The sequence below is a fragment of the Vulpes vulpes genome, chromosome 4 (genome assembly GCF_048418805.1).
Source record: "Vulpes vulpes isolate BD-2025 chromosome 4, VulVul3, whole genome shotgun sequence".
In the NCBI taxonomy this organism is placed as follows: Eukaryota; Metazoa; Chordata; class Mammalia; order Carnivora; family Canidae; genus Vulpes; species Vulpes vulpes.
In genome coordinates this window covers 74340406-74366948 of record NC_132783.1, presented here as the reverse complement: position 1 = coordinate 74366948, position 26543 = coordinate 74340406, and positions in this window count along the sequence as shown.

Below are 26543 nucleotides of genomic sequence, written 5' to 3'. Positions count from 1 at the left end.
ATGCATATCTTAAGGGTTTTTGTTTTGTTTTGCTATTTCTTGAACTCAGATGGAAGCGTCACGGATGTAAAGTGTAATGAGCAATTCAAAAACTGTATTTTGTTTATTCACAACTACTTTAGATGTATTAGGTCAACGTCCCTGAGGGCGAATGCACAATATGAACAGATGGGAAAGCAGTCATTTGCTTACTGCTCAGTTTGAAAGCAATGCCCTTCCGCACGTAAATGATCAGTTTAATAAATTCAACAAGGGGCAGTAAAGGTGTGATTTGGGGGAGCAGGGACATTATGCAAGATATAAGCTGCATATTTAAAGAACCCGGCTCATGGTGAAACAGGCCTTTCATCATTTCATGTGAAATAGGAAGATCTCTTTAGTCAGAACGTTTTCTAGAAATAAAACTAGAAAAATATTTTTTTAAAAAATGAATTAGGAAGTGGCCCTTACTTCCTGGAAAGGAGTGGCTTCGTGGGAGAGGCAGCCCTGATCAGGAACTGGTGATGAGGCCTAGGTTACCACCTGATACTGCTCCATCTGGGATCCTCTGCCAAGTCAGCCTTCTGAGATGTGCTGTTTTAGGATGAACTTGAGTGGGAACAATACTATGGCAGAAAAGCCATGAGAAGTCGTGGGAGCCAAAATATGATCTTTAAAAAAAAAAATCATTGACATGCAACTTAGATTCAGAAGAGTGCACAAATCACAAGTGCTATAAAATGCACACACCTATGAGACCAGCACCCAGCTCAAGAGAGACAACATCATCAGCATCCCCGAAATTCCCCTATGGCTCCTCCCAACCCCGACCCTCCCTCCTCAGCAGAGGTAAATTTTCTCCTCGCTTCTAAGATCACAGATTCTTTTGCCTGTTTTTCAACTTTATGAAAGTGGAATCATGCAGTATGTAAAAAAAAAATGTTAAAAATAAAATTACCAAGTTCAATTTGAATAAGAAGGAACATTTAAAAATGCGCCTATCCACTAGTTTGTTTTGAGGGAGGGTGAGGAGAAGCACAGAAAGACCATGACTACATCTCTGGGGGTTGGCCACTGATCATATTATTGGGATCTGCTAGCAAGTGCTGGTGAACAGGCCATGCAAGCCATCAAACCTATTCATTTTTTTTGAGTTGGTGGATGAATCATTTGCTCCATGCTTTCAGTCTGGTGAGGCGGAATGCAGAAGCCCCATTTGGTCTTAGCATGTGGAATGGTAAAACTGGCAGATTCCTGAGCTCCAAAATAGAGTCACTAACAAAATGGGCTGTAAGAGGCTAATCCAGTTTGATGGATCCACTTGGAGCATTCTTTCAAGGGCATGAAGTCCACATGGTTACAGATCTAGAATGCCCCATGAAGGCCGTGGGGCTAATGCCCGAGCAAGATAGGTGTCTGTTAGCAAAAGTGGGGAAGTATGGCTGTTGAGAAGTCAACAGTGTCTGCCCCTGTGTCATTGTCATGATCATAGTTGACGAGAGACAGTTCAGCTCTCAGGAGCCAAAGTGATAAAAAACCTACAAAAGATGTCCTCTGTCTATTTTCATGGATGGAAAAAGAACGCCCCCTCCCAACTGCAGGGGGGAATATATTAGTTTTTTCACTTTTTAGGACTACTATAACAAAGTGCTAGAAACTGGGGGGCTTCAAACAATAGACAATATTTGTTGCCTCACAGTTTTCTGGAGGCTAGAAGTCTGAAATCAAGGCTCATCAGTTCATGCTGCTTCTCAAACCTGTCGAGGAGAACCTTCCTCTCCTCCTCCTAGCTTCTGGGGGTGGCTGTCAATCCTTGGTGTTCCTTGGCTCCTTGGCTTGCAGCTGTAGCTCTCATGCCACCCCCTCTCACATGTCTGCTCAGTATTTCTTCTTCTCTTCTAGGCACATCAGGCATATTGAACTAGGGATCCACCTTATTCCAGTATGATCTTATCTTAGCTTGACTACTTACATCTACAAGGACTCTATTTCCAATAAGGTCACATTCTGAAGAACCAGGGTTAGGGCTTCAGTAGATATTTCCCCCCCACAGGCTTTGTTGCCATCTCAGAGCTGGATATGAATCCAGTTTTGTCACCATTAGCAATATAACTGTTTCCCCTCAGGAAAATCAGAAAAATAGTGATTGCAAATGGATATTAAAGGAGACAATTTATGTAATGTGCTGAACTCCACCCTTGAACACTAATAGGCTCTCAACACTGAGAACAGACTTATGCCTCAGTTTCCTTAGAGGGTTAAAAGGTAAATGGCATCTTTCCATGAAAGATACTGTTAGCAATTTTGAATAGATGGGACTTCATTTCTTAACAGTTTTTTCTAAAGTTTCTGTTCATCATATCATTTTGGGGGATGCTTACTATCTTCCCCCCATAAAGTTAACTCTTGCATTTTCTTTTGCTATATTTTTAACTTCAAATTTACCCCCAACATATGAATTCAAGTGATATTACCTTGGCTTTTCAAAGTCTTGTGAAATTGAAGCCAATCTGATACATAATAAGTTAGGTCCCTAAGGTTAGAGTTAAGCAAAGACCAAGATTATAAACATTTTAGGACATGCTTGGAAAAAAAATAGCAGAGCAAAACTTACAATCTAAAATGTGCATTGAATCCATGCTATAGTTTAGAAATCTAATTATAGTAGCTACGATTATCGAGCAGTTACCATATACCAAATGTCACGCTAAAGGCTGAATATATTTTGGTTCATTTATTCTTCACAGCAACTCCATGACCTAGGTACTATTATTAGCCCCATTATACAGACAAGAAGCTGAAGCACAGAGAAGTTATAAAACATATCTAGAGCCACACAGCCAGTGGAGTTGTAATTCTAGCTGAGGTGGTCTAAATTTAGGGGCCATGTGAATAACCACTGTGCTATCCTAGCACTTAGGCAGGAAACCTGATGGTGAGCGTGTTGGGGTCTGGGCACAGGACAACACCCAGCTGGGTCTGTGCCCTGCTCACCTGTCTGCAGTGTGATTCCTGAAGTTGAGTTAACTAATCTCCTCCAGATTGAAGTTCACATTCCATCCATTTTCAACCTCATGGTGTCTGGCTCAGATTCGTTCTCTCTTCCTCCTAATTATGTGGTTGGAGGTTACATGCTAAACTGAGTAGAGCCAATAATCAGTATAAGTAAGGTCAGTCTTAGTAATTACAAATGAACTAGAGCTCAGTGTAGCCAATGGAACAAGCCAGTTGTCCACAATTATTGCCAATAAATGAGTGCATGAATACATCCCATACACATCTGTAAATGTCTACTAAGTGCCAGTTATTGTGCCTGAAAAGGGGCTGTAAATATAAATGAGACATGGTCCTTGAAATTTAGGAGCTCATAATGCAGTGGGGGAGACAGAGAAGCAAAGAAAGCACAAAGAAATGACATACATACCTTAGTAGAAGTTTGGATAAAAAACCATGGAAGCACGGAGACTGGAAACTACCTCTCAGCTGTGTTTGGCAGAGTGCAGAAATGTCCATCAGGCAGAGAAGAAAATCACATTTCTCAGATCGCATCCCTGAGATAGGACGGTGTTTCTAGGCCCCACTCCAGACTTTTTAATCTGCATCCTTGGGGCTGTGGTTAGAGAATCACCATTTGAAAGGAGGGTAGATTTTGTGAATTGCCATGTCCTAGCGCACAAATCGCTGTCCCTTGCAGATTTGGGATGAGGAAGGTAGAGTGTTTGAAACAGAAAGTGCACAGAGAAAATGGCAAGAAATGGCACATTAAGGGCAGGTTGGGGCCAATTTTGCAAATTCCTAAGTAAAGGTATTAGACTTTATCTTGGCAGCAATGGGACCCCACTGAAAATGCTGAAGCAAAGATATGACATGATCAAATCTTTGATTTGGAATGGGTGGGTGAGGAAAACGCAGTATGAGTGATTACCATACTCTCAGAGTGGTGACCAAAGGAGGTGCAGTGCTTCATTATCCGTTATGAAGATGATATAAGCACACCGCAGAGAACAGAAAAAAGATGGAAATTTCCCCATGATTTACCAGCATATTAGGTGTCTTCCACATAAGTCAATGACTGATCAATATTTGTAGGATAAATACTAGTCAGTGCCACCATGTGCCAGCCTTGCGTTGAACGTTTTATATAAGCGATCTTACCTAATCCTCACAAGAACATGGTGAGATAGCTATTACATTTTACACATGGAAAAAACGAAACACTTCTTAGAGAAGTTAAGCAACTTGCCCAAGTTCACCAAGTTACTCAGCAGCAGAGTTGAGCTGCAGACGGCCTGATGCCAGAGTTCATGCACTTGGCCATCATGCACTGTGCCCTGCGCATTTCCCTGCAGTGCTACAGGCATATAGCTTTACATATTTATCACGATCATCCATAAAATTTTATATCTCATTTTACCCAAAGCATACTGTGTTATAAATTTAATTTTTCATAAATCTAATTTTCATAAATCTAAATTTAATGGATACGTGATCATCCACTGAGTGGGTATAGACCACTGACTTTACTCACTAACTTCATTGTTGGTATTGTGGTCCTTGCTCAGTTTTCACTAGTATACTATAGTTACAAAATGTTTTCATGTGCATAATATTTTTTCATATAGAGTTATTTCCATAGACTGAGTTTCTAGAAAAAGGATTACCATTGGATTGAAGGCTTCATGGCAATTGTGAACCCTTAGCTGGCATTGCCAAATTGTGTGTTGGAAATGTTTTACCAGTTCACATACTCACTATGCATCATAAAATCACATGTAAAGTATGACAATATCAACTGCAGCCCACTCTCATTTGCACTGAGCATTACTTTTAAAAAATCCCTCCTATTTTAAAGGTTTAAAATGACACATCATGTGCCATTTTAACCTGTATATTTTCCCATATTCTTTGATTAATTGCATTTCCCTTTTGTGAGTTATCTGCTTGTCCAGTTCACCTAGTTCTCTTTTGGAGAGTTTTTAGGATGTCTTTTCCAGGTAGACTATCCAGATTTGGGGAAGACATTGGTATGAAGGAATGAATTAGACAGAAAAGTCAGAATTTGAGAAAGTCTTCAGCACAGATTGCTAAAGTGGCCACACACCTTCTTAGGATCAGAATGGACCTAACTACAGGTCCTAGGATGATAATAAAGTAACTTTTTAAAAGTGTGAATCAACTGAAAGAAGAAAATAATTGCACGAGTGGTGGTCATTAGCCAGGACAAAAAGCGCAATGTTGGCATGCTAGTGGTTGAAGTTTTGGAAACACAGCTTTACTTTACCATCATCAGCACAGCTCTCTTGAGTGCTCACTAGGTGCTAGGTGCTGTTCTCAATACCAAGGATACAGAGACAACGGAATATGCTGCTTCTTCTGAGAATTCACAGTTAAGATGAGCAAAGGCATGTGAGCTGGGAAATGTGGGAAGTCTGTCCTGATGGCAAGGCAGGGCACACACCAAACAGCCAGAAATCACAGACAATAGCGAAGAATCACAATGCAGCAGCAGAGCCCCCACACGGGCGTATTACAAGGATCTTTCTGCCAGTTTCCCCTCACAATGTTCTTGCCAGGCAAGGTGAAACTAAGTTCTTTCTTCCTCCTTTCTCTCTTTCCATCTTCTCTTCTTCTCTCACATGACATCTCTAATTTCAGATTCATATTACAAGCCCCCAAATTGCCTGCCCCCAAAATGAGGCACCCAGCATATCTAGGTGTGTGCCACAGGGCATCAGTCAGGAAAATGATGTGTATGCACCTGGTACAACAGCCTCAACTGGTAAATCAAGTCTCTGTTCTCACCCTGGTGATTTCCTTTTTAAAATTCATCTTGGAGGAAGTTGTGTAATGTTTATTTTCCACCCTGTGAGCCCTGATGACCATAGGGGTGGGGGAAGGGTGAATATTTCTGGGTGACAGTTCCCCAGTTGTAATAAAAAATATCACCTTGGGAGGATTATAGTGACACTTAGAGGACCTGTGAGATGTATTGTTAGCATTCCCAGATAGGTGTCGGCACCTGCTATGAGCAAGCTGTCATGTAAGGTGCTCTGGGAATAAAGTAGAGGCACAAAAGCCTGTGCTCTCAAGGACCATGCACAAAGACTGGCTGGAGAAATGATTTATATGAGAGTAATAACCCTAACCAAGGGAGTTACACAGGAGATACACAGAGGAAAGATCATTTCTGACATAGGAGATCTGTGAGGAAGATGGCTTAGAGTTTTCCTAGTCTCTTTTCTGACAGACTTATTGAATCAACAAGTTGGTCTTATCTTTGGAAAGGACTTCAACAGACACAGGTAGAAAATGGGGTAATATGGTTAGAAGGGGGTAGACAGTGTGGCGAGGCAGCCAAGCTGTGAAGAGTGGAAAGCACACATTTTATATGGGAGACGAGAAGTGCTTGGGTACATGAGTAGACAAGGCTACGGAGGAAGGTTTATTTAGGGAACTAGTGAATGGGAAGCCTGGAAGGTAGATTAAAGGACCCATTTCATGGGTGATGGAGAGACATTGGCATAGTAAGAGTGACGTTACATTTATTCTCTGGGAATATATTGAGGTAGCTGCACAGAGCATGGGTTGGAGTACAAAGAAACCAGAGATAAGAAACCAGTTGGGCAGCTGTGGCCATAGTAAGGTAAGAAAAATGAGGGCCAGGCTAGGGCTGTGGTGATGAGAATGTGAGAGAGGCAAAGGATGCAAGAGGCATTGTGGAAATAAAATTGCCGTAGCTTGTCAGCTATTTGGACACAGAAGGAGAGAGAATTGGAAGGTGGCCCTAATATGAAGGCTGAAATAGAGTAGAAGTGCTACTAGTTGAGGCAGAATTGCTGGTTTATGGGGAATATTTGGGACTCTCCTTCATCTATGTGTGGATTTAAGCAAAATCAGGCCCATTTTTTTTTTATGGAATCATCCATCACTGGCTGTGCCTGGAGAAACAGGGGTGCTAATGGTTAATAGCCGACATGGTAAAAATTTTCAGGTGATGAGAAGAAACTTAGTAGGAAGGAGGTCTTGGGAAAATGCTTAAAACATTGCTAGGTATTATTCTTGTGACTTCAGAAATTAGTATCTTCAACACTTATGTCCCTGTTCCTGGAGCCCTACGATTTCAGATTCTCTTCTTGGAGCTGTACACCAACAGTCAAAATGTGCCAGTCCTAATGCCTCTTGTCTCAGGGCCTTGTTCTCTATTAGGTGGCAATTGGCTAGCCAATTCATTCATTCATTCAACAAATAGTCATTGAATGTCTACTATGGCCAGGCACTGTTCTAGACATTGTATTGCTGAGAGTATAGCAGCAACCAAAACAGACAAAATCCTTCTTCTTGCAGACCAGCATTCTAGCCGTGGTAGCAGACCATGAATGAAACAAATAAACAAAGAAATGTATTAAATAGTGGTAAATGTCATCAAGCTCCCCAAAGGGAGCCTACTTCTCCTTCTGCCTATGTCTCTGCCTCTCTCTGTGTGTCTCTCACACAGAATAAATAAATAAAATCTTAAAATAAAAAATAGTAGTAAATTCTATGGAGGAAAACAAAACAAGGAAAGAGGCTGGGCATTGTTGGGTTGGGAAAACTGCTGTTTTAAATAGGGTGGTTAGGATAGCCTCACTGACAAAATGACATTTGAGTAAAGACTTGTAGGAGAGGAGAGAGTGAGCCATGTGTATATCCAGGCAAGAGCATTCAGTTGGAGGGAACAGCAAATGCAAAAACCCAGATTTGGATGCCTGCCTGGAGTATTTGAGCAGTAGTAAGGAGGCCAGCAAGGATGGAGCAGAATGAGGGAGAGTGAGGGTGTGCAGCAGGATATGTGGAAAGTAATTAGCTGGGATCTTCTACAGATGATGCCTAAATCCTACAGAGTGGCCCTAAAAATGGGAATTGAGTCATTGGGAAGGAGATGTACTTGGCCACCTTTTACTTATCGTGGGGCTCCCTCTGCAAAGAACCAAGTAAATGTCCGGTCACAGGAAGGAAGAAAGAGGTTTTTCGTCAGAAAACACCAAAGCGCTTGTTCCATTTGGTAGAGGCAACACCCATAATGGAGTGCCCCTCACCACCCCCATCTTGTACTATTGTGGCTGGCACGAGGCCTGGGTCTCCCCAGCAGTCTTTGCAAGGCTGATACACGTCAATATTACTCAAAACGGATAGATCCCCTAAAATAAAAATAAATTATGCTAAAAAAGGATCCATGCTCTTGTTTCATTCTTTGCATCAGAAGTTGCGTTTAGTTTACAGTTCACTTTTTTTTTTTTTTAATATATAACAAACTACAAGGTGGGGTTGGGAAGAAGAAAACCACGTAGGCTAAAGTCCCTCAAATTCTATACTTAAACTCCATCTCCATGGCAGCATGACAGCCTCTGACCATGTGGAACCGTCACAGTTTTGAAGAATAGCTTTAAGAGTTGTAATTCTTCACTTATCTAAAAGCTGCATTTGCTTAATGAAGAGGCTTATTATATCTTCTCTACAGCTATTGACCATCAAATTGGGGAGGGGGATGTTTTCCTTTATTTCTCTGAATTGGGCAACTCAACTGCTTTCATTCTGGCTGGGAGCCTAAACACTTGCAAGGGCAGAGACAAACACAGGAAGGGGGAGGGGGTGGAATGGGACAGAAGGCCTTGCCCATGGTGGAGTCACATGAACTTGTAGATCAAAAGAGCAGTCCTGGCTTTAAAAGACTGTGGCACTATTCATGAACCCGGTGACTGCCTAAGAAGGAACACAACTGCTTGTTGTCACCAAAGATAAAACGCTGCAGCTGGGTCCCCACCCCCCACCCTCAATTCAACTCAGATCCCCCCGTAAGGAAGGTGGAGGCTTTGACTTCACTTGGTCTCATTAGTTGCTGATAAATGACAGACTCATAAAACAGGGCCCAAGAAAGGAAGTTGGCAAAGGAGAGACACCATAGTTTCCTTTTAGAGAATGCTTTCAGACCTGTCATTCTCTTACTTTTATACCATTTGCCTGGTGATGAGTCGTCCTCGCCCTTCATGTTAATGCAAATGAGTTTAATCAGATAACGTTAAGTCCTCCAACAGACTCCGAAGTCTCTACTCCAGCAATTCCCAAAGTGTATCTGTTCCTCAGAATCCTAATTCCACATATGTCGATAGATATTATGTGGGGGAGAAAAGGAGAGGTTCCTTAATCAAGAGAATGTTGAGAAATGCTACATTTAAACAATATTGGGCAGGTTCTCATAACCTCAAGACTCCCCTGAACTGCTGACATTCCTACATAGCAATAGGAGATATCACACCCATTTCCCACACTTGGGTCACCCAACCCATGTTGATGGGAATCCCAGGGAGGTTACAAGACTTACCCTTTGTTAGAACTAGAACTAGAAGCCAAATAACTTGGCATCCCCAGCTTTTCTCATTTGCCTGGAGAAATACAGAGCATAAAAAACTAGGAAACAGAGATATTCATGAACAATTATAGCAAAAGAAAAAGTAAATGTCAGATCCAAAATGTTGGGAGGTCAGTCTTATGTCAGTCTGTAAGTGGAGGACACCAGAGCCAGGGTGTGAGGGAAAGACCAAAAGCCATGGATCAGGGACAAATAAGGCTGCAGAAGACAAACGTTATTCATTTAATCTGGATTTCCTTGCTGAATGTCTATAATATGCTAGGCACCATTCCAGGTATTGGGAATACAGAGGTGAACAAAGGCAGGTCTATTAAAGGCAGCTCCTGGGACACACTCACACAGAGCTCTACCTGAAAGGTGCTTCTGATGCACCTCCTGTGCCATTAAGTAGCTCTTCTATTCACACCAGATAAGGTCTAGGTGCTCTAGGGTACAGGTGAATGCCTACTTGCAAATCCAATATTTGAATTTCAGTTCATCCCAATCACCAGGTGAAAGAGACAAATAAGTTTATGGCTTGAAATATCTTTCTGATGCTTTGATTATTATTATGGAGGCAGAATAAGAAAAGTTTGGATGGTTCTTCAGGGCTTGACTAAAGTGAACCGAGTGGAGCATCAAGCATGTGCTTCTCTGAAGCTGGGAGCAACTGGCAGAGAGCCCTAGGATAAAGAACGGGGACATGAAGAAGAATCTTTGCTACTTTCTCCTATAATTCAATAAGTCTGAGAGGTAAGGAAATGACAACTCCAGTGGGGAAGACCCACTCAAGGTACAAATCAGAATTCATAAGGTCAGTGAGTTGGAAGCTTCTGAAATCCTTAGAGCAAAGAATTCCCTAAAGGACCTCAGGTACTCCAAGTCAAAGTACAGTGGGTCCATCCTGATTGTCTCTAGGTTCAAGAGACCCTCCAGATAATGCTCACAGACCATACATTTGGCTTAGTGGTCAGGAGTTCCTTTTTTGTAAAGGGACATTTCATTGAACCAGCTGGATTTTTAAAATAAGAGATACAGCATGGACGACACTGCAGCCTTACGATTTTCTTGGCACAAAAAGGCATGCGTGGCCATATTAGAACATTTATTTCTTCCATCGATGGATGGTGAGAGGTGGGGCTTGGTGTAGGGTTATACTTTAGCTTCTCCCACCTACTCCAAGGGTTGCAAATTCAACTGCCTACAGAGTCCAAGTAGATCATATAAATGCAGTAAGTGACCTAAATGAAATAAAATGGAGAGAGGTGGGGAGTGTATAAAATGAGGAAGCAAATACCCTGTCCAAAGGAGGGCATCTTCCACTCATCTCCAACTGATTGTTAGCAATGTGACTGAATGGTTGCTTCTGTTTTTTCAAGAGAAGCTACAAGTCAGATTTGTGTGTGTGTGAAAATTTCCAATTTTTAATGGTTGGCAATTAAATTCAAATTTAAGCTAGCACACGAGACCACGTTGTGCTGCAAAACTGAACACATCCAGCTGCTTGAGGGAGTTCAGGGACCACCACTCTCTAACTCCTATGAAAACTAACTCCACTGTGAATTCCTCAAGCAAAAGAAATGAAATGGGTCTTCTCCATCTCTGCTGGGTAAAAGCAAAGTGGCTGTGATCCTGTTGGAGCACAGGCCATGACAGCAACAGGCAGAGAGAGGCACATGATAAAGCCGGAGGGGCTGTCTCTGGAGGAGAGCAGGAGAGACACCAATCCCTGCTATGGAACGGAGCTGGCAAGGCTGAATGGCCAGCGGAGGCCACAGTTAGGGCTTTCTAAGGACCTGGCTATGGGGTGTCAGAGGGACGTTTACAGAGTCAGGCCTGCACCTAGCTGCTAAGACTTAGGGGTGTGTGACTCTGGTGCTCAAGGTGGAGGTCAAAGTTCCTGTTTTCACATTCTAAAGTTTCTTTTCCCAGAACCACTCAGGCTCTTTCTGATGCTATCTATCAGAAGTGATAGAGTAAGAGATCACTTCTCTTACTCTAAACCCAAACTAGAAACCGAGGATTTTTTCTCCTGGAATTTATTTACATGAAAAGTGTTGCAAAACATAGACATTACATTATATTTCACTGTACATGTTTGTGAATCCTTATTCTATATATAAAAGAATACAATTACATACAGAGAAACATAAAATTTGGTAAAAGTGTGATAAAACCCATAATAGGACCTGTATAATACAAGGAGTGAACCCTAAAGTATAAATTTTAGTTAACAATAAAACATCTTTTTTTTTTAAAGTATTTTATTACTTATTCATGAGACACACACACACACACACACACACACACACAGAGGGCAGAGACACAGGCAGAGGGAGAAGCAGGCTCCACGCAGGGAACCCAATGTGGGACTCCATCCCGGGACCCCAGGATCATGCCTTGGGCCAAAGGGAGACGCTCAACCACTGAGCCACCCAAGCATCCCATAAAGTATCAATTTTGACTCATCAGTTATAGCAAATGTACCACAGTGATGCAAGGTGTTCACAACAGGGGAAACTATGAATAGGTGAGAAGGAGTATGCAGGGACTCTATATCTGTTTAATTTTCTGTAAACCTAAAACTGTTAAAAATAATGCCTATTAGTTAAAAAATAAAATAGAAAACATTGACTATTGTGTGTAGAAAAAGTACAGAGAACATTTTTTTTCAGTGAATCATAATTTGGGAAGTTAAAACATGTATGTTATAATTTAATACAATATTTTCTTTCTTACTTTTATTATTTATCTAGTAATGATGCTGATAGCAAATTATTTTATTTACATTTTCTGAAGACCTCAGCTTGTTCAGTAATTGTGTATTTTGTCTAACTTTTTCAAATATCTCTAACCAGGAATTAACTTAATTTGAGTTCCTAAGAGAATCTGCAGTTTCAATGCTCATTGAAGATGTTTCATGATCTCCCAAATGGCTATTTGCTGAAATTTGCCTCTCCACCATGGCATACCTAGGAGAAAGAATGAATTTTTGCTTTGAAAATAAGACTAGAATAATAATATACACAGGACAAAAAACAACTTTCCTGCATAGTCAATTGCTTCTCATTTGTAGATACTTTCTCCTTGCCCGTTAGCCTAGCAAGTTCTCGTTAAACTATAATTTAAGGACATGGTGTTCATTAAAAAGATCATTGCATGATAAAGAAGGAACAGCACTTTGAAAGGGATTTATGGCTCCTCTGGATGACTTTATAATTTCTCCCCAAGCCGAATCCAGTATTTATGACAGGCCCTAGTTAGACTTCAACTTTCTCAAAGTTTTGTGATTTGGACAGTTTCTACATAACTCATCTGTTAGCAGCAGATAAACCAGAGTGAAAACTGCTGTTAGTGATATTCTTTCACAATTTCCTTAGTCCAAAATGAAAGTGAAAATGCAGAATTATTTATGACTTTTGCATACTGCTGGAAAAGTCCAGTCTTCCATGATGTGTTTTGCCCCTTCTTTTGGCAAGAACGTCATGTAAAACATTTTAAACTACCGTTTTGAATAAGAATCTTTAATTTTTTTGCTTTTCTTAAATTCATGGGCTCTTTGAAACATTTTTAATCTTCTTCAAGAAAAGCCATTCTTCTCAGATATCTTGGACTTAATATAATGCTATTTGTACCACACTTGGAATAAATCGTCAAATTGTAGTGACTATTCATATCATATGAATATAAAAATATTTTTACAAGAATAACTTTCCTCCAAGACTGGAAAATCATCAGATGTGTTATTCATAGAGTCAATATGAGTCTACCGTAAGAATCAATCCTCATCGATGTTTTGATGAAGTTAGTCATCAGTTTCTAGAAAAAAAAATCTCTTTGAACTGGTACAAGTTTCCATTTCTGCAGTTAATATTAATGTTATCAGCTGACATGCTAATCGTTGTATTGACCAGTGTACAGCCCTCAGAGCAGAGAAAGTATAACCATTTAGTTGGTCACTTGTTGCACCTGGCAGGACATCAAGTTCAAGAACTTTTACGTTATCTCCAGGAATTTCATTAAAATAACTTACTAATATAGGGACAACTTTTTGATTTTTGTGGTTAGCTGAAGCTGTCATACTGCTGAGACATAAAGGTTTTACCCAGTTCGTGTTGTTAAATCTTTTGAGGTACTGGAGAATTTTTTTTTTTTTAACATTATACCTTTGGTTTGTGCTGATGGAAATTTAAGTTCAGATACCACGGAACTTAGCTCAGAAGTGCAGTCTAAAGATCTGAAGCCATGATTATGTTCTGTGGCATTATATGGAATTACCGCTTCTTTTCTGAGTGTCTTTTTTGAGCTATCTCGTCATTGAATCGTGGAAGCTCCAGATCTGATAGATAATGCCCATTTCCTTATATTGAAAACACAAAAAGAGAGCAGATCGAACCTCAATATTTATCTCACTATCACCTAAGAGGCAAAATTCTAGTTGTGGATTGATACTTTATTTTATATAAGAGTATTTTGTGTATTCTTCCTTCCTGATCCCTACCTTTGTAATCATTTTGATGCTAAAATAAAACTGTTTAAATAATTTTAAGCACACATCCAATATCTCTGAGCTATAGCTCACAGCCTTAACCACTGTAATTAGCATCCCCTATCACAGGAGTCTGCTTTGCCTGACACTTGTAAATATGTACGTGGCTTCATTTGCATGGCACGGACTAGTACCCATCTCCGTGTCCACAGGAGTCAGCTTCTCCCTCTCTTTTCCTTCCACATCCAACGGCTGGCTTTCTTTGTCTTAGAGATGTCTAGCCCCGGCTTCTTTGCCCCCACCCCTCACCTGCGGATGCCTGTGGACCCAGCAATAAACACTTATGAGACATTTTCCACGAACATTTACAAGTTATTGTAATAAATTATTCGGCTTAGGATGCTTTACTTCTGTAGTTCTCAGTATTCTATTTCCTAATCTTTTGGAAATTTAAAATAGCAACATGTGAGTATTATTTTATCTAGAGTCATAGCATCATTGAGTGTTGTAAGGGAGGTAACACAGAGATTAATAATCAACCCACTCATTGTTACTAATGCAGATTCTGAGGATTGGAGAGTAAGGAGACTCATCCAAAGGCACTGAATTCAAATCTTTTGCTGGGTGATCTTTATTTGTCCCTCCTGTTCCACCCTGTGCTGTAGCTACATGGATCAAGTCCTCTTGCTTCCTGGCTTCCCCTTGTATTCACTGAGTGGGAGGCAATGGTAAGAGAGTAGAGGATGAAGGAGGGCAAGCCTGGAGTATTTATTCCTTCAACAAGCTCCCTACCAGCCACATTGGCCAGGGTTGCATTCATTCATTTAAGGCCACAGCTCCTGTTGGCTGCCTTCTCTCCAATTCTAGGAACCATTTCCTCTCCTTATCCCTTTAGACCCAAGGATGATAAGCCTTCTACTTGTGGCCAGCCTCAGAGTGCTTCATCAGACTTTGCTGGCTCCTCTTAACCCTGCCCATGCCTTTGTTCTGTGGTTTCCTTCCCTTGAATAGTCGATGAATATGTCATGGGTTTCTGACCCAGACTCTGGCTACACACATTCAAATCCAGGTCTTCTGACTCCTGGCCAGTTCTATTTCCTTTATGCTTCCATTTCATAAGCTGCTTTGGAAATACGCATGACTCTCTACCTGCTCAGATTGTATGGAAATATTTTCAAAGACTTTGATGAAGTATTAGAAACAGAATCTAAAAGTATGAGTAATGAGGACCACAGAAAGGGGAAAGGCTGACTCTATGGAGCTTCTGCAGGAAATCTTGCAAAGGTGAAATCTGACTGGGGCAGAAAGTGGAACTGTCTCGAGAAGTAGGAGGGCGACGCGGTTCCTGTGTGGTTAGGAGAACTGTGGTTGCAGCCCTTAGTCCTTGCAACAGCCGAAGTTAACCCATGCTGGCGGTGTGTTTTTCATTCAGCGCAGCCCTAAGACGTAAGCTAATACCTTAGCTGTCCTTAGCTGAAGAAGCAGCACATCTTCCAACACTAGATGGGAAAACTGGCAGCACTGATGCTTGGAGAGTTTGCCAGCCACCAGGGGGGTGTCTAATTGAGATATTTTCAAGAGTTGAGCTTACAGCAGAGTTCTTACCTTCTACCCTGACTCCACTGGAATATCATCTTTGCATCTTGGCAGTTCACCTCCATTCACTCCCTTTTGCTTCTTGTTCTTTGCGAAAATGGAGTATGGGAAGAGTCATGAGAATGTAGAGGGAAGTTTCTATTCCTTAGCGATAAAAATAACTTTGTTCTAGTCTTGATCCTATTACTAACTTTGTGTGACCTTTCTCAAGTCTCTGGGATTCAGGTTCCCAAGTGTAAAATGAAAACACTATTAGAAAGATGTTGGAGGTCACTTCCACTTCTCAGATTCTATGATCCTCTGACAAATAGAACTAAACCAAAGCATCTTCCATCTTGAGCTCCCGGCCTGTTTGACAAGAACAGTTTGTGCACTCAAGGAGGTACTGCAATGTTATGTCTAGGACTTGAGACTCTGGAGCCAGCCTGCCTGATTCCAAATGCAGCTCTGGATCTTGGAATCTGTTTCACAGAGAAAGAAATAAGGTCCCAGGACCTCCAGCCCTCTTGGATCTCTACAACTGAAGTCAGATCCAGAGACCACACTTTCCTGGAGCTCATCCTTCTGCATGGCCTCTCTGGAGATGTGTCATAGAGGAAACAGAAGGCAAGAGGTGGAATGTTCCACTATTTGATTGTACTGTTGGGAGGGCCAAGAGAATCCCTCTAAGTCTGGCTGGATTATCCAGATCATGTTTCCATTCTGCTTGATTCCAACTGTCAACATGTGTGAAAAAAAAATAGCTCAATGCTTTTTAAAAAAATCTGCCCAAGGTCAAATGATTGTTTTGGCTAACTTCTCCCTTCATTAACCAGCTGTTTTGATGCCATATGGATTCAACCTATGGAAAACTTAATTTCAACGGTCACTTTCTGCAAAGACCACTTAAATCAAGTGCCTTTCACTTCTTTTCTGCCTGGCAAACATTTGTCTCCACTTTAAAACATAGCTCAAATAGCACTTCCTCTGGGAAGCATTTGTTGACAACACTCTTCTGCAGGTAGAACTAATTCATATCCCCTCTCTCCTCTGTGCTTCTCAGGTGCTGTGCACCCATCTCTGTTCTAACATTTACCACCTTATAGAGGAGTTATTTGTATCTGTGAGGAGTTTCTGAGGGCCAGAAGAACTTCATGTGTACCTCTGTCTAGCAGGAACTGCTTAGTGAGGACTCCTTAAGAAAGAAGAACAGAAGGAAGAGTTAGAAGGAAAGAAAAAGAGCAAGGAATTTACAGAAAATTTTGGAAAATGTATGAGCATCTTTGATAGTGAAGTAGGAAGAAACCAACTGGGCAGAGAAGTGATGAATGGTCTGTTTTCTCTTGCTCCCCCATACATGATTCCTCTATGGCTTGTCTCTGGGTATCTGAAGTTGTTCATTAGGAGAGGCAGAGATTCTGGGGAAAAATGCAGTGACTTTAACTTTGTCAGATACCTACAAGAGACATTTTTCTATTCTGAGAGAACCCATCTCCACACTTCCCTAGAGAATAAAAGCATAAAAGAATCACTGCATTCAGAATTGCTTTTTCTCTGGGATAGGGGAGTTGTCTGAAATCTCAGGCTAGGCATAATTAATAACACTTGCTTGGGGAGAAGAATCTGGTCTGAGAATTAGATGGGATGGGATTAACCAGAGAGTAGTGTGGCCAGAAAAAATTGGGATATTAGTTCTGTTGGGAGTCTGTCCCCCTCTAGCCTGGTGGTCAACAGGTGTATGGGGCTTAAGTGTTAAAACCTTTTTCGACCACTCAATCTTCAAAGACCTCAGAAACCTTAAAAAATTCTGGTTTTCATCTTCTTGATGGATAAGGCAGTTTCCACAGACCCTCTACTGTCAGAAGATGGAAAATGTAGTCAACTATGTGTTTTGGCCTTTTGATACTAACCTATTTATTAAACTTTTCAGTAGTGTGACTGAACTGGTGGTTTTGTCATGGATAACATTGGGGGTCACCCATAAGATGAGGTGCATTTGTGCTCTCTGCCCACTAGGGGACTGTTTATCATGAAGTGTTCTCCTGGAATATTAGAATCTTAGCAAGGGATTTCAAGCTAGACGATTTTTCCATCTAGATTTCTATACAGCATATGAATAAAACCATGAGAGGTGTTACTGTATTTTGATCCCTGATGGGAAAATGTGACTTTATGTTAACCTAGCCTTGGAAAATATAAATATCTAGTTTATGCAGAACACAATTCATTCTATCAAAAAAATTTATTAAGTATCTACTATGTGCCAGGTACTGCTGTAGGTGTTTGAGGTACATCAGTGAAACAAACAGAGATCTTTGCCTTCATGGTGCTTACAATCTATGTGAGAAAAAGACAATAAATAATGCACATAGTAAATAAGTAAATAATGTAGCATGTTAGAAGATGACAGATGCTGTGGAAAAAAAGAAAAGTAAATCATGGTAAGGGGAATTGTATAATGAAAGGGCAGGGACTAGGAAGTTGGCAGTGGGTCCTCAGGATGGTCTCACTGAGATAATGATATATAAGCAAAGATTTGGAAGAGGTTAGCGAGTTAGCCAAGCAGATGCTTGGGAAAAGAGCCTTCCAGGAAGAGGGAGCAGTTAGTACAAAGGTTTGTGGGAATGTGCCAATCTGGTTTGAGAAGTAGCAGGGAGGCTAGAGTGAAGCAGAGTAAGTGGCAGGGGAATGGGGAGAGGTAGGAAGTAGGAGAAAGAAGGTCACGGGGGTTTGGAAGGCTTTACTCTGAGTGATAATGGGAGCCATTGCAGGGTTTTGAACAAAGATGTGACAAAATTTTGCATATGTTTTAAAAGGATTACTTTGTTTTTATTTTCCATTATTTTATTTTACTTATTTTTAAAATTTAAATTCTGTTAGTGAACATACGGTGTAATATTGGTTTCTGGAATAGAATTCAGGGATTCATGGCTTATATACACCCAGTGCTCATCACAACAAGTGTCCTCTTCAACACCCATCACCAACCTGGCCCATCCCTCACCCACATCCCTCCATCAAACCTCAGTTTGTTCTCTATCGTTAAGAGTCACTTATGTCTTGTTTCCCTCTCTCCTTTTTTCTTTTCCCCCTTCCCATATGTTTATCTGTTTTCTCTCTTAAATTCCATATATGAGTGAGATCATATAGTATTTGTCTTTCTCTGATTGAATTATTTCACTTAGTATAGTACTTTTTAGCTATCTACATCATTGCAAATGGCAAGATTTCATTCTTTTTGATGGCTGAGTAATATTCTATCATATATATTTATAATGGCATGTTCCTGATCCATTAATCAGTCCATGGACGTTTGGGGTCTCCATAGTTTGGCTATTGTTGATAATGCTGCTATAAACATCAGGGTGCATATACTCCTTTGAATCTGTATTTCTGTATCCTTTGGGTAAATACCTAGTAGTGTAATTTCTAGATCATAGGGTAGCTCTATTTTTTTAAAAAAGATTTTTAAAATTTATTTATTCGTGATAGACAGAGAGACAAAGAGAGGCAGAGACACAGGCAGAGGGAGAAGCAGGCCCCATGCAGGGAGCCCGACGCGGGACTTTTTCCCAGGACTCCAGGATCGCGCCCTGGGCCAAAGGCAGGCGCCAAACTGCTAAGCCACCCAGGGATCCCCGTAGCTCTATTTTTAAAAAAGATTTTATTTATTTATTTATTTATTTATTTGAGAGAGAGTGAGCATGAGTGGGGGTAGGGACAGAGGGAGAGGGAGAAGCAGACTCCCCACTGAGCAGAGACGGCAGGTGGCAGGACGGGGGCTCGAACCCCAGGACCCTGAGATCATAACCTGAGCTGAAAGAAGATGCTGAACTGACTGAAACACCCAGACTCCCTAGGGTGGTACTATTTTTAGAGGAACTTCTATACTGTTCTCCAGAGTGGCTGCACCAGTTTGCATTCCTACCAACAGTGCAAGAGGGTTCCCTAAAGGGATTACTTTGATCTCAGTGTTGTGAATGGACAATGTTCCAGACAAACCTAGGCTTCATGGCAAATTCAGTCAGGTGAAACCTCATAATAGGACACTTCCCCAAGAAGATTCATAAGATACCACATTCAAAAAAAGCGTTTGGATTCTACTTCCAGAATGTCACTCTGGGAGTGCTGCTATGAGCTTGATTGACTAGCCGTTGTATCCACATTTGTAATAGACAAGACCTTTCCTCCAGGCTCTGTTAGAGTTCATGTTCTTTTTCATCCAGTATATTAAAATTTTAAAAGGTACCATCTTATGCAAAATCCTATGCTAGTCAGAAAGCATGAAAGTCAAGGATACAAAGGTGGACAAGATGTGGTCTCTGTCTTCTCTTCTAATTCCCAAAGAGAAAATTTAGATTCTTGATCTCAAGGTGTTATGTCTCTCTGAAATATGTCAGGTGCTTACTTCTTTTTTCTAAAATATTCTATTTATTTATTAGAGAATGAGAGAGAGGAGGAGGAGCAAAGGGAGAGGGACAAGCAGATTGTGTTCAGTGCGGAGCCGATGTGTGGACCCTGAGATCATGACCTGAACTGAAATCAAGAGTTGGAAATTTAACCAACTGAGCCACCCAGGTGCCCCAGATGCTTACTTGTTTTCTTGAAATAATCAATGGTTTTTTGTTGTTGTTGTTGTTGAGGATCTTTGCTAGGAATAATGTTCTGTTTTCCTGATCTCTGTGCGATGAGCCAATGAATTCTAGTTCTAAATTGTGCTGGATTTCTATAAAGTGCTGGATTCTCAAACCATCATTCTCTAAGAGAGCTGTGCGGCTGTAGGGGACAGGGTAAAAAATGGTGGTATCTAACTAGAAAATTTCAGTTTCTTAATTCATTATCTTTAGACCTTTAGGTCTAAGGTCTTTGAGCAAAGTCAAATCTGAGAGTGATATATAGTACTAGGAGCATTCAAAAGATGCAGCTGGGAATGTGGAGAGCTAAGAATTTTTGTGGGGTTGGTATAACCTACCTTAAAAGAAAGAGATACCTTAAAAGAAAGAGAAACAGATGGTGTATTAATTTGCTAGGCCTGCCATAACAAAGTACCAGAGATTGGGTGGTTAAAACAAGAGAAATGTATTTTCTCACAGTTCTGGAGCCTAGAAGTGCAAGATCAAGGTTGATGGGTTTCACTTCCACAGTTATCTTCTCCCTGTATCCTTCTGGCCTTTCTTCTATGCATACCAATGTCTCTCTGTGTCCAAATGTCCTCTTCTCAAAAGGACACGAGCTAGGTTGGATTGGGGCATACCCTAATGGCTTCTTTTTAACTTAATCACCTCTATCTCCAAATACAGCCACATTCTGAGGGACTGGAGGTGAGGACTTCAACATATGAATTTTGGGGGGGTGGGTTTAAAGACACAATTCAGCTCATAATAGGTGGGATAGTCTTGTTTTTCATGTCTAAGACTGATAATCTGGGGACAGTTAGGCCCTTCTGCAAGGGAAGTATATATGCTTTGGAGTTGACTTTCTTTGCAAAAATATGAAACCCACTATAGGCAGGACCCAGGTCTGAGTTAGGCTTCTAAGAGAAAGAGTGACATTGTGTACCATTTCATTCAAACCCTGTGGGTGCAGAGTGTGCCTATAGCATTCACTTCCATGGGAAACTGAACCAACTGGGGCCTTAGTGGGTTCTCTAATGAACAGACTCAACAAACAAAGGGAAGTAAGAAAACTGATTGAAGGACAGATGGTTCTCTAGTCAGCGTATGGTACATTCTGAAAAGGTCTCACTTGGTAAGCATTTAGTTCTTATTTTCTCATGATGATTCTGAGATGAACTCAGAAACCAGGCAAGAAAAAAAGACATTCCTGATTAGATGTCCTGTGGTTGCTGGTGTGTAGGAATCCTGATTTAGAGTTTGAATGTGGTCTGACAGACCAGGGCTGCGGGAGGGGCATGGATCTGTGCTTAGACTTCCACACTCCCACTCTTTTGTCATTAAGCTGGCTGGACATATTCTTGTGAATATGAGGTAAACACTCTGTCATTCTTTGACCTCAATTCACTCTGCAAGTTGTAAATATCTCTTAAGTCATAGAATCCTCAGTTTGGAGTTCCTTCCAGAGTCATCAGATTATTATATTAAACAGAGATGATGAGTAAGTTATCTGAAGAAGGCTGGTGGTCCAAATGTCTCTACATTACCTTGGTGGATCTGTCAGAGTCCAGGGTTTGGTCTCTAGACCTTAAGGTATCAAAGACACGTAATTTGTCATCATATTGAAAGACAGATGATTTGTTTTAGAGGAAACAATTGCCAATAATTGAATCAATGCAACTTGTGCATAGATCTAGCAAAAAAATACAACTATTAGGAGGACTAGACACTCCTGTCTTCTGAAAAGTCCATTTGGTTTCTGTAACCTCCATGGGAAACTATGTTATAATTGGAAGGTTGCTTGGTGAGTCAGAGACCTAAACAAAAGGAGTTACTTATATGATTCAAATGTTTAAATGCAGGGATGAAAGATAGATTTCATTTCATGAGCAACTCCTATTGATTGTTAAGGGCTGTCTGGAGTGTTGAGAATTATGAGGCCACTTTTAGACCTGGTGGGAAAGCAACAGTTGATTAGCGATGTCTGCCATGGACACAGGATCAGGAGTAAGTGACATGTATGCTCTACTGAGCCATCCCTAGGGTAAAGCCATCACAGATAGCCTTCTAAATTCATAGACACACAGACACATGCACACACACACACACACACACACACACACACATATCACTAGGACTAGGGGCTCAGGAACCTGCACAGTGCTTGGCTGGCAACCACCGACATCCATTTTCAGTGCTTCCATGAGTCATGGGTCTTTCTGACTAACCCATCCTTCCTGTGGATATGTTCAGTCAGGTCAGAGGTAAGTGCTTCAGGTCTGAAAGCAAGCCAGTGTCTTTGAGATGACTGCCTAATCATTTTAGGCTAACTTATCTTTTCACTCCCAGAGGATTATCTTATTGATCAGATTTGGACACCTCTCTACAGCCCCTCTATGAGGAGAAGAATAATCTTCTTTAGCAATTTTCATACTTTAGGTGAAGTCTTTTTTCCCCCCCAAACTAAATCTTATCTGTAACTGGGTTATATCCAACAAATAAGAGCAGCCGGGGACCCAAACCAAAGAATTGAAAGGTTACGTGATTTCCCAAATGCTATTCACCATTTGGGAAATCACGGGTGGGCCTCCAGAAGTCTCAATCGTCACTGTTTGGCAGATACCATTTTTCTGTGTGTAGAAGCCTGGAAACATGGAGTTTTATTTGAAAACCACTTATCTAGGTTAATTTCTTCAGTCCAGAGATGAGAGAATGAAGGCATTGGAAAGTAAAATGGCTTACTCAGGATCGTATACAACAGATGAGGCCATACTGCCCTGAGGATCTCCCATCTCCCATCTGGTGTTCTTTCCACAAGCCCAATACTTATGGGTCTAGGGAAGATTCTGTCAATATTCCAGTGGCCCAGCCTCCTCTGAATCGTATACCTTCAAGGTGAGGAGGTAGCAGGCCTACCTGAGGGGACAGGCTGAGGACCCCATAGAGAAATATGTCTGCTTTGTCTCTCTTCCATTTCACAAGTGAAACCTGACAGCATAGATTAGAAAAATAATAAAAGGCCATCTCATCTGTGTTCCTTATTTATTACACATTATCCAGGTATCTGGTTGCAAAACCTGCACTCCTACTCCTCTCTCATTGTTAACAACGTTTGAAGCAGAACACACTGACCTGCTTCATCAGATAACATCGGCATTTCAGTGAGTGCTCCCTTTCCAGGTGACTTCCACCCTCCCTCTTGGTTGTCCTCTCCTCACTCCCCCCAAAAATTCAGTAGGGAGGAGGGCACTTCAATTAACAGCAAAGCATGCCTTCTTTACTTGATAAGTCTGCTTCCATATGGAGTCAGAGAAAAAAATAAAGGAAAAGTTGCACCCCTTTAAAAGAAAATAGATAGACTACCCAGTAGGGTCAGACAATGGAGTCTGGAGGAATGTGACCCAGTTAACCAAGGGGGTGGATACCTCAGTCCTCCTTCTCTGGTCCTGCTCACTGTCCCCTCCCCAGCCTGTGGAGGACACTATGCTTAGATGAGAAAGCAACTCTTCTTTAGTCTTTGTCAGAGAGAAAGGGACAGCGAGAGAGGAGGAATGTAAGAAGGAAAGGGCTAAGGAGAAGAGAAGAGAAGGGACAGGAAAAGAAGAAGCTGAGGGGGAGAGAACAGGAAGAGGGATGGAGATGAGTGTCAGAAAAAAAGGGGAAGAGCCAGAAAGTGAAACAAGAAGGAGAAAAGGAGAAAAAGATGGAAGAGGAGGAGAGGGAGCTTTGGTTTTATAGTATAGACAGTAAAAACCAAGTCAAGTGGTCCCAGCCTGCGCCACCTCTTGGAGACTCAAGACTGGACACCAGAGGAGAGAGGCGAACCTCCCCACCTACTCTGAATCACCCTGAGCAAGCCTCCTCTCTCCTCTCTGAGCCTCAGTTTCCTCAACATGCAGTGAAAAGGGTCCTTGCAAGGCCCTGAGCGTCTCTACATCCATCTCCACCAACCGCAACCATTGCCCTGGGGCAGTGTTGGGTCTGTGCTGAGGAGACACCAAGAGAACAGAGCCCTTTGTGGCCAGCCGGGGACCGACAACTTGAAAGGCAATGGGGGCAGAAGAATTGAAGCATTTTTGTTGTGGAGGAAAGCGTGGGCTGCAGGCAGGGAGCCAGAAACCACTGACATCACCATAATACTTGGAACAGGGCCTCTGAGAGGTGGGTGGGAGCCTCAGGGAGTGGGCAGAGTTACCTGGTGAAGGGATGGAGGGCCTGAGTCTGGCCCAAGAGCAGCAAGGACACTGGAGAGAAGCCTGGGGGCTCTCAAGGTTTCCGGAGACCGGTGACCGTGAATCCAAAGATAGGAGGAAGGTGAATAGCATTTGGGAAATCACGTAACCTTTCAGTTCTTTGGTTTGGGTCTTGGACCAGAAGGTGGAAGGGGAAGATGAGCATGATCACCTCAAGGCAAAAATCCATTCATCTTTATTTCTGGGCCTTAAGTTGGAAACTCTCGATGCAGCAATGTTGATGTTCACTTTCTCTCTTGGGCCCCCAGAGCCTGCCCAACAGGGAATGGAACTGGAGGCCACCTCTGTGATAGGGCATAGGGGTGCCAGGACTTCCTTTTTTGCTCTCAGCTGCTAAAATGCCACCATGCTTATACTCTCCACTATTATCAAGCCCCTTTTGGATTAAGCATTGCCCTCTTCCCACAGACCTCTTATAAAAGTATTTCCTTCCTCCTCAGGGATTTGCAAGTAGTGACACCTTAGTACAAGCTTATCAACTCTACGGTTCATGCCCCCACCATTCCTTACCAGGGTTAGAATGTTAGGAGAGAGTTGTTCAGGGTACTAGTGAGTGAGGTGCTGGAATAAAGGGAAGGCAGACCAGGAGCTCATTCCTTTGCCCTGAGGAAGCTGTTTATGGGATACCAGGAGATGCCTTACTCTTCAGGATAGCCTTTGCAAAGTCCTTAAAAGTCCACACCCCTCTTCTGCAACCTCCTTGGTGATGGGAACCTCATTACCTCATGAGACAGCTCATTTCATTGTTGAATGACCTAAGTGGTTAGAAAGTGGTCAGCTCACACTAGGTTGAAATCTCTCTGCTTGACAAGTCCACCCATTAGTGCTGGTTCACAGAGCATGTCTGCTTCCTCTTCCCCTGTGTCAGCCTTTCAAGTTGTTTAAGATGGCTATCATGCGTTCCTGGGTTTTCTCTTCTCTAAGCTAAATATATCAGTTTTTGACTCTGCCTCATGTGACAAGGCATTAGAGCCTTCATCATTTTGAGTAACCCCCAGGTTGTCAGTGACTGTTTTATGACCAGTGCTCCAGAGTGAAAAATATATAGTCTGACTTGCACAAGCCTATGGGATAGATACTTATTGAATTGAGTTCATTATTTGATCCTGTGATCTGGAAATTATCCTTCTATTTATGGAACCAAAGACTTGGTTTTTCAAAGATGCTGCTTCACTTTGCCTTGTGTTAAGCTCGTAGTCAGCTCAGACCCTTAGACTGCCTGTACATAAGTTACTACCCATCCCATATTCAACTGATAGGACTTTGTAAAACTGGTTACCACTGTTGCTAAACAGGAATGAGCATTGACTATCCCATTCTGTATGTGGTTCTGTGCCAGGCACAGGACAAGACAGATAAGATATTTGGGGAATTATATTTGAAATTTATTTATTCAACACTTACCTATTGTTAGTACTGACTTTATAGTGGACAATTTGTCAGCATCAAAATTTTACATGTTCTTAGCATTTGTCCAACATTCTATCCTTATTTTCCAGACCAGATTGTTCATATAATGAACATAAAGATATTTACAGAAGGATGTTAATTGCAGCATTTTAGTTATAAAAAAACAAGCAAATTAATTTCAAAGAGAAATGATAAATATAGTATAGTACCTGCAGAAATGGGATATCATGAATCCATTAAAGTGAATGAGTTAGATCTGTCTGTAACAACACAGGAAGATCTTCAAGATATATTGTAGAGTGAAAAATGCAAGTCATAGTAGAGTGGATACACTGTAATCTATGTTTTAACAAACTAAAGTATATTTAGAAAGTATATATATATATATTAAATATAATTAAGAGTGAAATATATACAGTTAACTATTAATGCAAGTTTCTTATTAGCAGGAGTTAGAAAGAGGAGGATAGGCATAGGTGGTATTTGGATTTTTGCAAGCATGTATTCATTTATGACTTGTGTGATTTTTTTTTTAAGTTTTCTAGAAGACAGAGGAAATATATTTCCCAAGCAGATATTAGGGAAGACAAAGAATTCAAAACTGGAGGTGTTATCTCCTTCCCTCAAAACAAGATAAAATCCAGTAGGAGGGATAAGGCAATATACGGATAGTGACAGGATGATGCCATTGAAGGTGTTGAGGAATCCAGATGAAGGAGAGATTCCCTCTGCCTGGAGAGAGGAGAAAAGGTGGAGCCCAGTGGATGGCAGGATTGTGATAGGGGATAGCACTGAGGGACTTTTGTAGGAAGGTAAGAAAGGCTGTACCATCTTTGGAT